Consider the following 14,306-nt stretch of genomic DNA (forward strand, 5'->3'; position numbering starts at 1 on the left):
CTATAGCTATTTCGTAGAAATTTGCTGTAATTAATACCACATCTTACTGCACAAATATATTCTCCTATGGCATACATAGATAAAATAGAATAAGTAACTTTCTTCTTCATATAGTCAGTACCTGTCAAGTGCCAACTGCTAGTGTCTGGTAAGCTGTATATCTCTAGATATATCTTTCATCTTTGTGATCATTCAATTCTTAGAATCAATTTTAGGTCAGTGAGCCACAAAATGTCTTACCTTTTCTTCTTAGACATTAAAGCAGAATCGTAAGCAATATATACATCACTAATATCCCCATAAAAATTAACTAATCATTCTTCCTTGTTTGTTTTGCCTCAGGGTATGCAATCTTCAAGACATCTGAGCTCAGGGTTTAGGTACGAAAGGAAGAGCTTTCTAGGCATGCTGGCATTTCTACCTCTTAGATTCCTTTTGTAGATCCCAATATTTCTTCCTCTACACATCTCCAAAAGAAATTGCTTTCTATCTGTCTTTAAAGCTTAATAAATATTTTAACTTACAACCCATTCAGTTTTGCTATTTGAATTACTTGGATTAATGATTTCTGCTGAAAACTTGTTCATAGCAAATAAAGGTAAAGAAATATATTGTATGTCTTCTACATCCATTTAATTTTATCTATTTGTGTGTCTAATGATTTATAGCTCTTCCTACAAGAGAAACTCTCTTATAACCAGAATTAGTTGAGATTAAGAAAAATTTCAGTTTACCTTATAGATTTATTATAACAAATAATTAAAAAAGAAAGGAAGAAAGAAGGAAAGGAAGGAAGGAAGGAAGGAAGGAAGGAAGGAAGGAAGGAAGAAGAAAGAAAGAAAGAAAGAAAGAAAGAAAGAAAGAAAGAAAGAAAGAAAAAATGCTTCAAGGCCAGTAGCATAGTATTAAGATTGTCAGCTTCTTCATTGGAATATTTTCAGGAAGATAATATAAAAGGCTGGGAGAGAGCTGGGTACAAAGATTTAAGTATAGAAACAATGGATATGGTATGTGGAGGATCATAGTCAAAAGATGAGGAAGAATGGAACTCTGTGAGACTTGTTAAAAGAATATCATGTTTGCCAGCAATTATAAAACTCTCTTACCAAATACCAATTATTTTCATTTAAGACACACACTTGGAATTTGAAGACCTAAATTAAATTAAATTTCTCTTAGATTTAGTTTTCCTTATTTAAGAGAAATGAGAATCATTTGGTTCTCAATACAATAGTTCTGAAGTACTATCATAATACTTTATCGTTTGAAGGGCATTGACCTATGGAAATACTGGCCACATGACCGCAATTGGGTTGTAAGAAATATAGGGCATTGGTCTGGTGAGGAACTAGTGGTATTGGTGGTGGGGAGATGTTGGGAGTGCTGGAAATGCAAAAGCTAAACACTGGACCTTTTGGGCAAAGCTGATGTTCAAATACTAGAAGGACTAAGTCTAAACAAGAAAGTCAGAGGTCAAAGGTAGGAAAAGCCATCTGGGAGAATCTGGGCAGGGATGGGGCCAGAACTGGAGCTGATAGCAGTGAAGAAAGGGAGAGAGTTTAAACAAACAGCACAAATATCAAAGGATGTTTCAAGTTTGCCTTTACTAGCCGGATGGAGACCTGGAACCAGACTGTCTAGGTTGAAATCGGGCTCTCCTATACACTATAGCTGTGACACTGGTCAGATTAATTAACCTTTTTAAGGATTTGATCCCTTATATATAAAATGGGAAAATTATTGTAATAATCAACTAGTGGTATTGTGAGAATTCAATGAGTCAATACATGTAAAGCACATAAAAGTATGTACCTAATAGATGTTACTCTCGTATTATTGTTATTTTTGTTTTTATTAAAGTGAATGAAATTAAATCAAACAATTAATGTTGTAGGCACTATACCTTTTTTAATCTTTCCAACGTCCCTGTGATATATTTTTGACAGATGAAGAAACTAAATTTTAGATGATAAATGACCTCGCCAATATTTCATAGTTAAAAAGAAAAAAAAAAGATATGGGGTTGAAATAAGATACCTCTGATTTTCCAGATGACATACTGTTTTATTTTCATTATTTCACAACTATGTATAACATAAAAAGTCTCACTAAAGGCTGTGTAATTTTAGATGAAAAGTAAAGTGATTGTGCTGAGTAAAGAAAGAAGAGATGAGCAGGTTTTGCTCTGAAAGAGTTTGGTGCATTTTCATTGTGTCTTAACTCTGCATGCATGTTAGCTAGGACTAGAAGAAAGGTATAAAAAAGTAAAAATTTAAAAGCAAAGAATAATTTTTAAAATCACATTGTGTTTTTTGCAAATAGTCCCGGATGTATGGTGATGACTGATAAAGTAACTTAATTACTTTGTGTGACAGAACATAGAATGAATGAAGGCAGTAATTGGAAGAGCATCTACGCAGGTATTTGGGGCTATGTTACAAATGGTCTTGAATTGAGGTGCCTGGCTGGTTTAGTTGTAGAGCATGTGACTCTTGATATTGGGGTCATGAGGTAGAGCCCCAGATTGTGTGTGGAAGCCTATTTAAAATAAAATAAAGTAAAAATCAAATGGCCTTGAATTCTATAGTGATGATTTTCATCTATATACTGTAGATAGTGGAGAAATGTGTAAGATTTTTTTCAATAGAAGATGAAAATAATAAAAAATTTACTGAAAGAACCCGATAGCAAGGTGAAGGGGATTTTTACTTTGAGAGAAAATGGACAAAGGATATCATCAGACTCGAAAAATCGTTGTGATAATGAGTTTTTTTTTAATTTGGATAATGGAAATAGGATGAAATACTTAAGGAAGTAATTAAGGAAAATAAGACTCAAAAGATTTATTTAATATTAGAAGCTTAGAAAGAATTGTGAATTGTAGATTTTTGGCTATGGTAACTGAGTAAATGAGGATTCATTATTGTATGGGAAGACAGGTGGAAAAGTAGGCTTTGGAGGGAAAATGAGGAACTCAGTTTTGAATGGACTAAGTTGGAGGGATAGTGAGATAAGTTTGATAAAGCAGTCATTTGGAAACATGTCTCTGATATTCAGAAGACTGGCCAGGACCAAAGATGTAGACTTCAGACTGTATAATTAATAGTTGAATTCATGTGAATCATTAGATTACTCTGCATGAGAAGATAGATGGAAGAGAATATGGATAGCAATAGAACCTTGAGAAATATAAGTATTTAAGTAGCAATAAAGGGCAACTTGCTGTTAAAGAAGATGAAGCATAATCAGAGATTTAGTGAAGCTGTACAAAGGTGAAATAGAAGATAAAAGATCAGGAAATTTTACAGATAGGATCGTCAGTTTTAGAACATTGGGACTGTGGGATCAAGAAAGATGAGGACTTTTAAGAAGTCATTGGACTTGACAACTGTGAGACAATAGGAGATTTTTTTCAAGAACATTTTTAGTGGAGTCATCAGAGAAAAAGTAGGTTAGAATAAATAGAAGAATGAGTGCAAGTGAGAAAGAGGAGGCTGCAAATACAGATGACTCTTCCAAGAAGAGTTGAGTAGGCAGACAATAATTGGTAGATAATTAATTATTGGGGAAAAGCATGATTTTCTTGGAGAAAAGAGCACATAGAATTGATAATAAGTGATTTTTTAAAGTAAATTTTGAGGTGGAGAGGATGTTTGAAAATATTTGCTCCTGATGGTTTCTATTTCCTTACAGAATGAAACAAGGACATCTGCTGGGCTTACAAACTGGGATTTGAAATCTACTAGTGGTTGATTAAAGAACTGGGACAACAAGTGGATTGGGACAACAAGTGTAAAATGTATTTCTAAAAACAGAGCGAGAAAGTTGCATAACGATATTGATTTCAATGTAATATATTCTTAGCAGCCTGGGAAACGGAACAAAGGAAATGAGCAGATGGGCTGACCCAGGGTTGGAAATTGGCAAGACAAATGTACAATGTCAAAGAGTAAAAGGAAATTGATCTAGGAAGATTCAGATAGATAAGGAAAACTGGGATCAGAGAACTTGCTATATTCAGTATCATTGCCAATGATCTGATGTTTTAAGACAGAAAGTAGGACTAAGAAGAGGGATAAATGTTTGTTAGTTACCTCTTACCTTTCATGTTTTGCATGTATATTGTAATGAGGGATGAGTTTTTAAAATATAATTCCCAAGTTGCTGATATATGACTAATTTTTTTTTTGTAAAGATGTGACAACATTGGCACAATCTAAATGAATAAAATAGCAGCTTAGTCTTCTATATGGACTTCATAAAACATTGAAAGTGAAATGTGTGTATTTTGTTCCACTTGTCTACCAAGTGACTTTAGGCAAGTCTTACTTTTTTGAGCCTTAGTTTCCTCATTTGTATAATACATGGCATACCAACCTCAAAGGTTCTTTGAATTGTCAAGTTTACTTAAAGTTTACTTAAAGTAAAATTACTCGAAGAGTACTGCTTCATGCCAGAAAAAGGGAGATGGTGATTTCAAGATCAAACAAATTTGGGAAACTCTAGTGTGTTTTCCTCTTAAAATGTACCAGAATTCTGAGGAACATATTTGAGAAATCTTTTATTACATATATTTGATTTATTAAGGTCACAAGAAAACCTTGTGAGGAAACCTACATCAGGAAATATATTGCATATTATGGCCAGAATATTAACCATATTTGCTCACATTTTATTTTGAAAGTTTCTATTACTTAATTTATAAGTGTAAATCATCATATTATACTTGAAATATATTTTGGATTGTGATCAACCATAATTAAAAAAATATCATTCTTCCTATATCTTTAGTGGCTATCAATTGCTCAGTCATAGAAAACTCTCTGTAAGTATAAAATTTTAATTCATTTTATATGGCTGGCTTTGATTTGCTAATGTTTTTGTTCAGGGTTTCTTCCTCATCCTTATTCATGAAGATATTTGTCTGTATATTATCTTTCTTACAATATCTTTACCAGGTTTTTGTAGCAAGGTTATGCTGACTCCATAAAATGATTTGGGAATTACTCCTTTTTCTATTTTCTGGAAGACTTTGAGTAGGATTTTACTTAAATATTTGGAAAAAAATTCTGGGTAAGTTAATTTGGGGCAGGACATTTCCTTATAAAAAGACAAATAAAGATATAACAGTAATAGGAATACTTAAATTTTAAAACTTCTTTTGTAAAATTTTGATAAAATATTTTCCTAGAAATTTTTCCAGATCATGTAAATTTTAAAATTTATTGGTATATACTTGTATGTATATTTTTTTCTTATATTTTTAAAGTTTGTAGCCTCTGTAATTATGTCCTCATTTTCATTTCCAATGTTGATAAGTTCTGCCTTCTCTTCCTTTTTTTTTCCTTTCTCAGTCTTGCCATATATTTGTCAACATTTTTTGTCTTTTTAAAGAATAAATTTGTGGTTTTACTGACTTTTACCTACAGTAAATTTACCTACCTACCTTTGTTTTCTTCTGCTTTTACTTTATTTACTTTGTTATTTTCTTTTAGTTTAATTTGCTATTTATTTTCTAATTTCTAAAGACAAATACATAGATAATTGATTTTCATTTTTTGTGTGTACAATATATATGTTTAAGATTATAAATTTTCCTCTAAGCACAAATTTAACTGTATTCCTAGGCTTTTGCATATCTTTTTGTCATTATCAATTAGTGGAAAACATTTCATACTTTTCATTCTGATTTCTTCTTTGACTGTTTTTTTTAGAAGTTGGGAATTTTCTTATATTGTATTTCTGCTATGGTCAGAGATCGTACTGTAAATAATTTAAATCTTTTGCAATTTGTTAAGCCTTCCTTTATGACTTAACATATGGTTCCTTTTGATAAATGTTTATTTGAAAAGAAAATGCATTCGTTCATTATGGTGTGTGGTAATCTATACCAATCACTTGGGCCAGATTTGTTCATTGTCATTCTTTTATGCAGTTACTGATTTTTTATCAGTTTATTTGATCACTTGGAGAAATGTTATTTCTCACTATAATTAGGGATTAATCAATTTTTCCTTTTAGTTTGTTAACCTTTGATGAATATGTTTTGAAACAAAACCATTAGATCGATAACGATTTTGAATTTTCTCTTTCAAGTGGATTTACCAGCTTATCAACATTTTGAAGTACCAGTTATTCTCTAATAATATGTATTGCCTTAAAGTCTATAACTATAAAAAATTTCTTTTTGTTTGAATTTTTACTTTTACTTTCAAACTTTATGTAGCTTTATATTTAATATATACCTTTCATAAGTAGCTTATTTTTTTAATAATCTCTCACATTCTTTTGGAATACTTAGTCCATTTTTTATTAATAAAATTGCTGATTTATATATTTCTAGTTAAATTTCTAAATAACTGTTTTCCTACTTGTCCCATATGTCATCTATTATTCTTTTTTTTTCTTGTTTTCTTTGAATTAACCAAATGCAAGCCTTAGATTATTTAGTCTTCCTCCTCCCCCTTACCTCTACACCCAAACTAGCTTGTTAGTCATACATTTCTTACTATTCTTTTAGTGATTATTTTAGAGGTTACAACAAGTATTCTTGGCTTAATACTATCTACTTTAAATTATTATTATCTCTTTCCTGATACTAGGATCTTAAAACCCTCTAATTTTACTTATCGCTTTACCACCTGCAATGACAGTATAGAATTGTCAACTCTTACTGATTTTCCACCTTTCCTTCAGAGTAGATCTATAATTTGAGTCATATATGGATTGGATGAACAGAAACATAGCAAAGACAAGTATAAATTCATATTATATACAAGTGTAAACTCTTTAAGTACACATTAATGCTGTACTGCACATCTATTACTGTATTTTTCTATACTTCAGTGAGATTTGAGTTATCAGAGATGTTTGAGAAAAGAGGAATCTCTGTGGAAAAACACAATGGGAAAATTCAAAACAATAGTTTTGAATATTTTGCAATAGTATTTAGTTATGTAAACCAGGGCCAAAGAGAGAATAACTATATTCCTTTTAGAGAAGGTTTAAAAAGTTCTGATTTTTCATTCACATAAGGATAAGGTTTAAAACAAGCCACGCTGTGAGTTAATCCCAGAATGAAAGCTTTGAGAACACATAACAATTTATAGTAAGTCAAGCGAACTTTAGGAAACCCTAAATTTCACATACCATTATTTACTAAAAGTTGTGAATGCTTTTGAAAATAAATGTTAGGTTTATAATTGGAAGAATATTTTATAATGAAAATTCCCAGTTTTTTAAATTGTGAATGGGAAGTACTGTAAACTTTTCCAAAGACTGTATGCGTGTGTCTCAGTGACAGCAAAAAATGGGTAGTTTGGACTGAATCAAGAAAGCAAAAACCGGACAGTAGGAGTTTGACTTTTAGAATCTGTATTGCTGTTGTTAGTGTAGCCACTGTGTACCATCTGCTTTCCCTTCTATCTAGGCAGGCTTCTCACTGATTTGGCTAATTCCATGAAGCAGTCTTTTCTCTTCACTTCCTCTACCACGCCTGACATTTTCTCCCTTCTGCATAAGCCACTTGCCCAGCTCAGTCATATACACGTACACACTTGCTTGGGACACTGCTTGCTTTAATTTTGAGCCATTAAGCTTTACCATTTTCATTTATTTTCTAAATCTTTTGGATTCATTATATTTGTTTGCTTATAATACACAGTTCAATTTATTTAAAGCACATTCTTTATTATATCACAGTTAACATAACTAATGTGTTGTAGCTTGGACACAGTCCAGGCCTGGATCTCAAAGGGTGACTGTCAGATGGAAAGGATAAAGTCAGTGAGACAAAACGCTGCACTGAGTCCCAGGAGGCTCTTGTGTTTCAAACGTGTTAATGGAACTGTCCAGGTGGAAACCAGAGGCGTCATATCTGGGTCTCCTCCCTAGGGTTCCATAAATTCTCTTTTCTAGGATTCTGAATTGCTTTTTGAAGTTGTATTAAAAAATTGAGTGTATTTAAAGTGTCTTGCTGTAAGGTTCTCTTTATAGTAGTAAACTGTTTTTATTCTTCTGGACCACACCTAAAATTATTTTAAATAATCAATTACTTATGGTAATATTTTCCGTTACTCTACTTGGATGTTACGTAAAAGTAATTTAATACAGAAGCAGTTATGTAGATCCTAAAACGTCCATTTTGTGTCAAATTTCTGATACAATATTTTTCTAATAATCAAGGTAGTTACATCAGGCAGAAAGACTATTCTTGTGGATTATAAAATGAACTATTTCTGAACCAAAGAGAACCCTTTGACTCTCCTTACATTTTAGTAAAAATTGAAGGCAGCATGTTTTGGGTAGGTTTTTGGTTATCTCTTCCTGGAGGGACTAAAAATGACACATTTAAGTCTGCAAATGAGTATAGGTTGTACAAAATCTCAAATGTTTTATTTGCATCTAGACAGCTGCAAGGCTGAAGAGAATTATTTTTATATCCACTAGTTAAGATCGCAGTAATATGTAGTCATCTCACATAGTAGCAGAAGTGTCCTTAAATTGTAGATAATTGTCTTTAACTTACATTTATGCAAGTCAAATGGGTCAATAGTTTGGTTAAAAAAATAAGTATAAACAAAGTGAACAGAGTCAGCAAGAGGAACTCTTTGTATTGTTAGGTGACATACATATATATATATTGACTATTTTTTCATTGTTGAACCTACAATATAATTGAAGCCATGGCTATCTATCACAATATTTTAAATTTGGTGACAGGAGTATGATCAGATATTTCAAACCAGAAATGCCTTTAGTGAAAGGTTTGTTGTGGTTGGTTTTTTAAAATATATTTTCAAGATGCCACAGGCTCTCTCAAATTTTCAATAAGATACCCATTTATACCTTATTATTAATACCACTTTACAGCTCATACTCTTAAGGCATTAATAAGTTGTCCACTTAGTAAATAATTAAGCATAGACAAATGTGTGCTGTATAATGAATGAACTAGCATTCCTAATGGCCACACAACATTTCTTTAAGCTTCTGAACAATATAGACTATTTTAATTTATTTTCAGTGAGGAAACATGCTCAGAAAGATTGAGATTTGTAGATCAAAAAGCTATGAAACCAGAAATGGGGTTTGGATTAGTTCTACCTGAATCTAGAGTTTGCCCCCATAACTCCTATTAGTCTCTCTGTATCTTCATTCCATACCTCTCTATTTCTTATATAAGCAAGAAAATCGAGTATGGCAAAATAATAATTATAGTTGTCTCCAATCTGGCTAGATCAATTAAAAGAATATTTTCACCTTAAGCATTTAAAGCCTTTGTTACAAATATTTTATTGAAACAAAAATACTAACTCTGAATGAATAGTTCTATATTGACAGATTATTTGGATTGCTCTAGGAAAATAAATTATTGACCACTGTGCATATAATATCTATAACTCTTTTAGTGATAATTAATAATGATGATCAAATAGCACATTGTTATTTTATTTAATAGTGACAGGACATGGTTCCAGCCCAAATATATTTGATTCCAGCTGTGTAGCAATATAGCCAAATTATCAGAGTAAAACTGGTCATTCTTGCATTAGGATAAATGTGTTTTTAGAAGCATGAAATAAGTAAATGGGAAAATAATTAGTTATTAACAAAACAAGTAGTGGAGTAGAAAGTTTGAAAAACTGACAGGTATGCTAGATATTACAAGAAATATATTGAAAGAAGAAATTGTATGTCTTGTTTGAATCCTGATTTGAACAAGCCAATTATTAAAACAATTATGAGACAATTGGGGAAATTTGAAACTTATTAGATATGTATTAGATGATATGAAATTATTTTTATTTTTATTTTTATGTGTGATAATATTTTGAGGGTACTTAGAGTGGAATGTTACAGTGTCTGGGATTTACTTTAAAATAAATCAGTGGAGAGAGGGAAAGAGGTTGGTGATGGTTGCATATACATATCTCTCTGTTTTTGTGTGCTTTGTTTGGTGATTCTAATAAAAAAGTTAAGAAAAAAAGGACAAAGACACAGATAGTGACTTAACTGATAGTGAACTTGTATGATGGTGAAGACTTTACATTCATAGTAAGAACATAGATATACTAAAGATTTGTCCTGGATTGTTTGGGTGAATCTTTACAGCTAAGTAACTACTCCTAACTACAGCTAAGTAACTACACAGTACATTTGAAAATATTAAATGAGATAATTGCATTGAAGAACATAGAGCAATCCCTGCATATAAAACAAATTCCAGACTTAATAGCTATTCATTTTATTTCCATAAAGTTTGGGCTAAAATCAATACTGCCTATAACCGTGTCTGTATATTAAAGAAATTTTAGTAGTTTGGTGAAAATTCTTATTTTACCTATAAGTTTAGTTAGGTTGAAAGAATTTGAATTGAACTCTTACTACATTTTACTAAGCTACAGGAAAACTAAGGACAATAAGACACACTACCAGTGTCCCTATAATGATGAACTTATGCAAAGGCAGGGAGCTATGAAGAAAAACACATGACAAGAAAATAAGGAAACAAAGACACAAAGTTTAAGTGACTCTCCTAAATTATAACTGCTGAATAGTTTCAGGGATGAGTCCTAATTTCCTAAATCCAAGTTTCCCAGATTTTAAGCCTATGCCCTTCTCATAGATTACATCTTTGTTTCAGAAGAACAGGTTAGAATAGACAAAGAAAGTATAGACTAACTACTTGCAGACACTTATGTATATTCAACAAGCTGACTCAGATCTGTGGCTGTAGTTGTACTTTCTCATTTACTCTTGGGGTCTCCAGGCTAGCACTGGACCTGACTTTAGCTAGATGTGCAACAAATATTTGTTAAATAGACATGCATCTGTATTTGGTTACCTTTTATGTAGGTGATTTATTATTCTTAAAACAAGTCCTCTGTGCTTTTATAATTTTAGTTTGTAAGGCAAAAATAACAAGCACTTAAAGGTAAATAGCAATAGAAAACGACAAAAAAAGAGTAGTAATTTCCTTCCTTCCTTCCTTCCTTCCTTCCTTCCTTCCTTCCTTCCTTCCTTCCTTCCTTCCATTTTTTCTTTCTTTCTTTCTCTTTCTTTCTTTCTTTCTTTCTTTCTTTCTTTCTTTCTTTCTTTCTTTCTTTCTTTCAAGTAAGCTCTACACCCAGTGTGGGGCTTGAACTCACAACTCTGAGATCAAGAGTTGCATGCTCTACTGACTGAGCCAGTCGGGCATCCCAGTAACTGATAAGTTTCTAATATTTTTTCTCTGAACAACTGAACTAGTCAAGTCCAAGGAGAGGATCCGAAAACCACCTAGTTTGAAATCAAAATTACATGTAAGTTTTAAATCATGTGCACAAATGAGACTATTTTGCTGTTTATATTATCAAATATTTATATTCCTGTCTCAGAGAATGAGGGAAATAATTATAATAGTTGTTATTTAAGAATTCAATGCAATGATTTTTTCGTTTCTGTTAATTCCAAAGCTGGGGTGCCAATTCTTTATAATTATTGAAACCCTTACACAAATATATTTTTTTAATTTTTGATTTTGATTTAAAATTAAATGTGATTAGTGTGTTTTCTTGCATTAGATGGGAGATTATGGGTGTATAGAGTTCTGAAATGGTGGTGTATTGACTTAGATCAGAAATTACAGTGTTAACAAGATCTATGCATGACTTTTGAAAGATTTTTAGATTTTACTACTGTATTATTCCTTTTAACTCACACAAATATTGAACCTTTCTTATACTCATGTATTTTTTATGTTTTTCTCTGAGTCTGGCTTCTAATTGAGCTCCCTGTGAAGGACTATGTCAAACCAATATGATTCTTGCTCACATATATGCACAGAGATTTCTTAGAAAACAAGACTGTAGAATGATAAAGCTTGACATGTGCTTACTGTGAGAAGTGAGAAAGTGACAGATGTGGGCAACATTTCTGAGGAGTCCAACTAGTCCACAAGTGAGCACAACCGTATCTGATTAGGCCGATGGCTCTGACTGTCCATTTGTACAAGAGCCTGCAGGTCTCATTGTTTTTCAGCTCACTTAGCAATTAATGGTGCCATTGTTTTGGGGGCAGCCCATTTGCAGATAGAATCTGGCAGAATCAAAGCTTAAGAGGATATAATGAGAGCAATCAAAGTGACTCATAATATATAAAACCCACAGCAATGATTGTGAGCATCAAAATTCAGGAGACCACGATTCTTCCACAAATAAGTACCACTTATATTTTTTCAAAGGGCTGTCAAGAAAACGTGAACTGTACTTAGAATGACCTTTTTGAAAAGTTATTTTTCTTCCATCATAATTATTAAATGTTTGTCTTTTTGTATTCTACTTATTAAAAGTGTATTCTGAGAATTATTAGTTTTGAAACCTTTCGCTTATTCCTTTACCCATCAAAATAATAATATTTTAAAACTTTTCATTTAAACTTATTAAAGCCACATTTTTGCCACTTCATTTAATGTTATAATACTGAGCCACTGAGAATGCGGATAACTCCCCACCCCTAACCCCCTCCATAACTTTGCTCATTCATTGAAAATGTGCTTCAGGCTAGATTTTGATTTGAAACAACCAAGTCAGGTTCTAAATTAAGTAGAAAAATTCAATGTCCCTGGCCACTCTTAGGTTTTATCAATGCAAGACATGATTTTTTAAAAAAAAATCTATGGATGAGGGTAGAAGGCTTATAACCAGAAAAAATAATATTAAAACCAATGGTTTGTTAAAATATACAGGCCTTAGAAAACGTGAAATTCCAAAGAAAGGGAAAAACGTACCTTAAATACTAGTATTATTATGCCATAATAGTATTTAAGGTTATAATAATGATCAAGAAGAGGAATATTAAAAAATTACCTTGTTATAGAATAATAGTTAACTTGTTTCTGCCAGTTTTGGCAAATCCATCGTGTGATTTTTAGATAGATCTGGACTGAGTACATGGAAGTGATTCAGCTATGATTCTACCATAAAACAACACCCATAGCATCTTCGTCATCTGATGTACACATCAGATTAATCCAGAGTTAAGCCAGTTAACTCTATTTCATAATTGATTGCAAAGCTAGATTATTAGTAGAGCTGTTGACAATCATCAATGCAGTTATCTTCTATCTTTCTGTTCTTTTTATACAGCTTATCTTCACTTCTGATATTCATGTTCTCCAAATAACTTGGCCATTGATAGTTTGATACAGAAAAAGCAATAAGCTGTGGAGCCAGATGGACCAAGTCTTGAAAATTTTCCAATGTTATCATGCTATTTCTCTAAATACATAGTATATGTCGATGTGCATATTTTGCTGTAAATTTGGTTCAGAGATGTTTACTAAGCAGTAATGTGGTAGAATTTATTTTTCGCAGTTGTAATAAATAGCATTATTATGAAATAGATGTTTTTTAAACTGGTATTTAACCACTTTTAAACTTTGATGGTTAACTGAATTAGGGTAGTAGTATCTCAAAGTTACAATATATTCAGTAGAAGCACATTAGGTATCAGGGACTCTTATCTGAAAACACTATGTTGAAGTATGGCTCCTTTTCCTTTTTTAGTATTTACATGAGAATTATCCTCAGTTTGCCCTTTTATTTCTATTCTTTCCATATAAATCACCAGTGGCTTCATCGTCTATTTATTCATGGATGATTTTTAAATATACATCCCTATTTTCAACCTCTGTTTTGAGCCTTACCATGAACCCCCCCCCCCAATTTCCTATCGACATTTTCACTTAATATGTCCTCATACTTCATAATTGACATGCAACAACTTCCAGTATATTAATTGCCAGATTTGATTTGGATGTTTTGCCTGACCAACCCAGTGTGCCATTTTCTGACCGATACATACGCATTCCTTCCTAGGTTACATGTAAAACCAAAAATAAGAATAAAATGTATTATAGCTGATTTAATTGGCAAAGGATAACAAGTTTGTTATGCTTCTCTGTTATTTCCTTCTAAAACACTAAATGTTTTTTCTTTTGTAATATCACTAAAAGTTTTCAAACTTATTTCCCTGGTATACTTTTGTGTCCATGGTCACGGTCAGTGTCCATGTTCACGCTCAGTGTCTATGTGACTTGCTGTTGGGCACAGAACACAGCTTCTTGCAATTCACAGGTGCTTAATACAATGCTTGGTGATTAATAAAACAATCTGAAAATGCTGTTTAGTAACACTTAAAACAGAATGTTTCTTGGAAATTTTTACCTCCCTCTACCAGCATGAGTGACTAATGACCATTCTAAAAATGCAACATTAGCTATATAGCTAAAACTTAAGCTCCTTGTCTACTGTGCTAATTGATAA

This window comes from Felis catus, chromosome B1, assembly GCF_018350175.1.
Source record: "Felis catus isolate Fca126 chromosome B1, F.catus_Fca126_mat1.0, whole genome shotgun sequence".
In the NCBI taxonomy this organism is placed as follows: Eukaryota; Metazoa; Chordata; class Mammalia; order Carnivora; family Felidae; genus Felis; species Felis catus.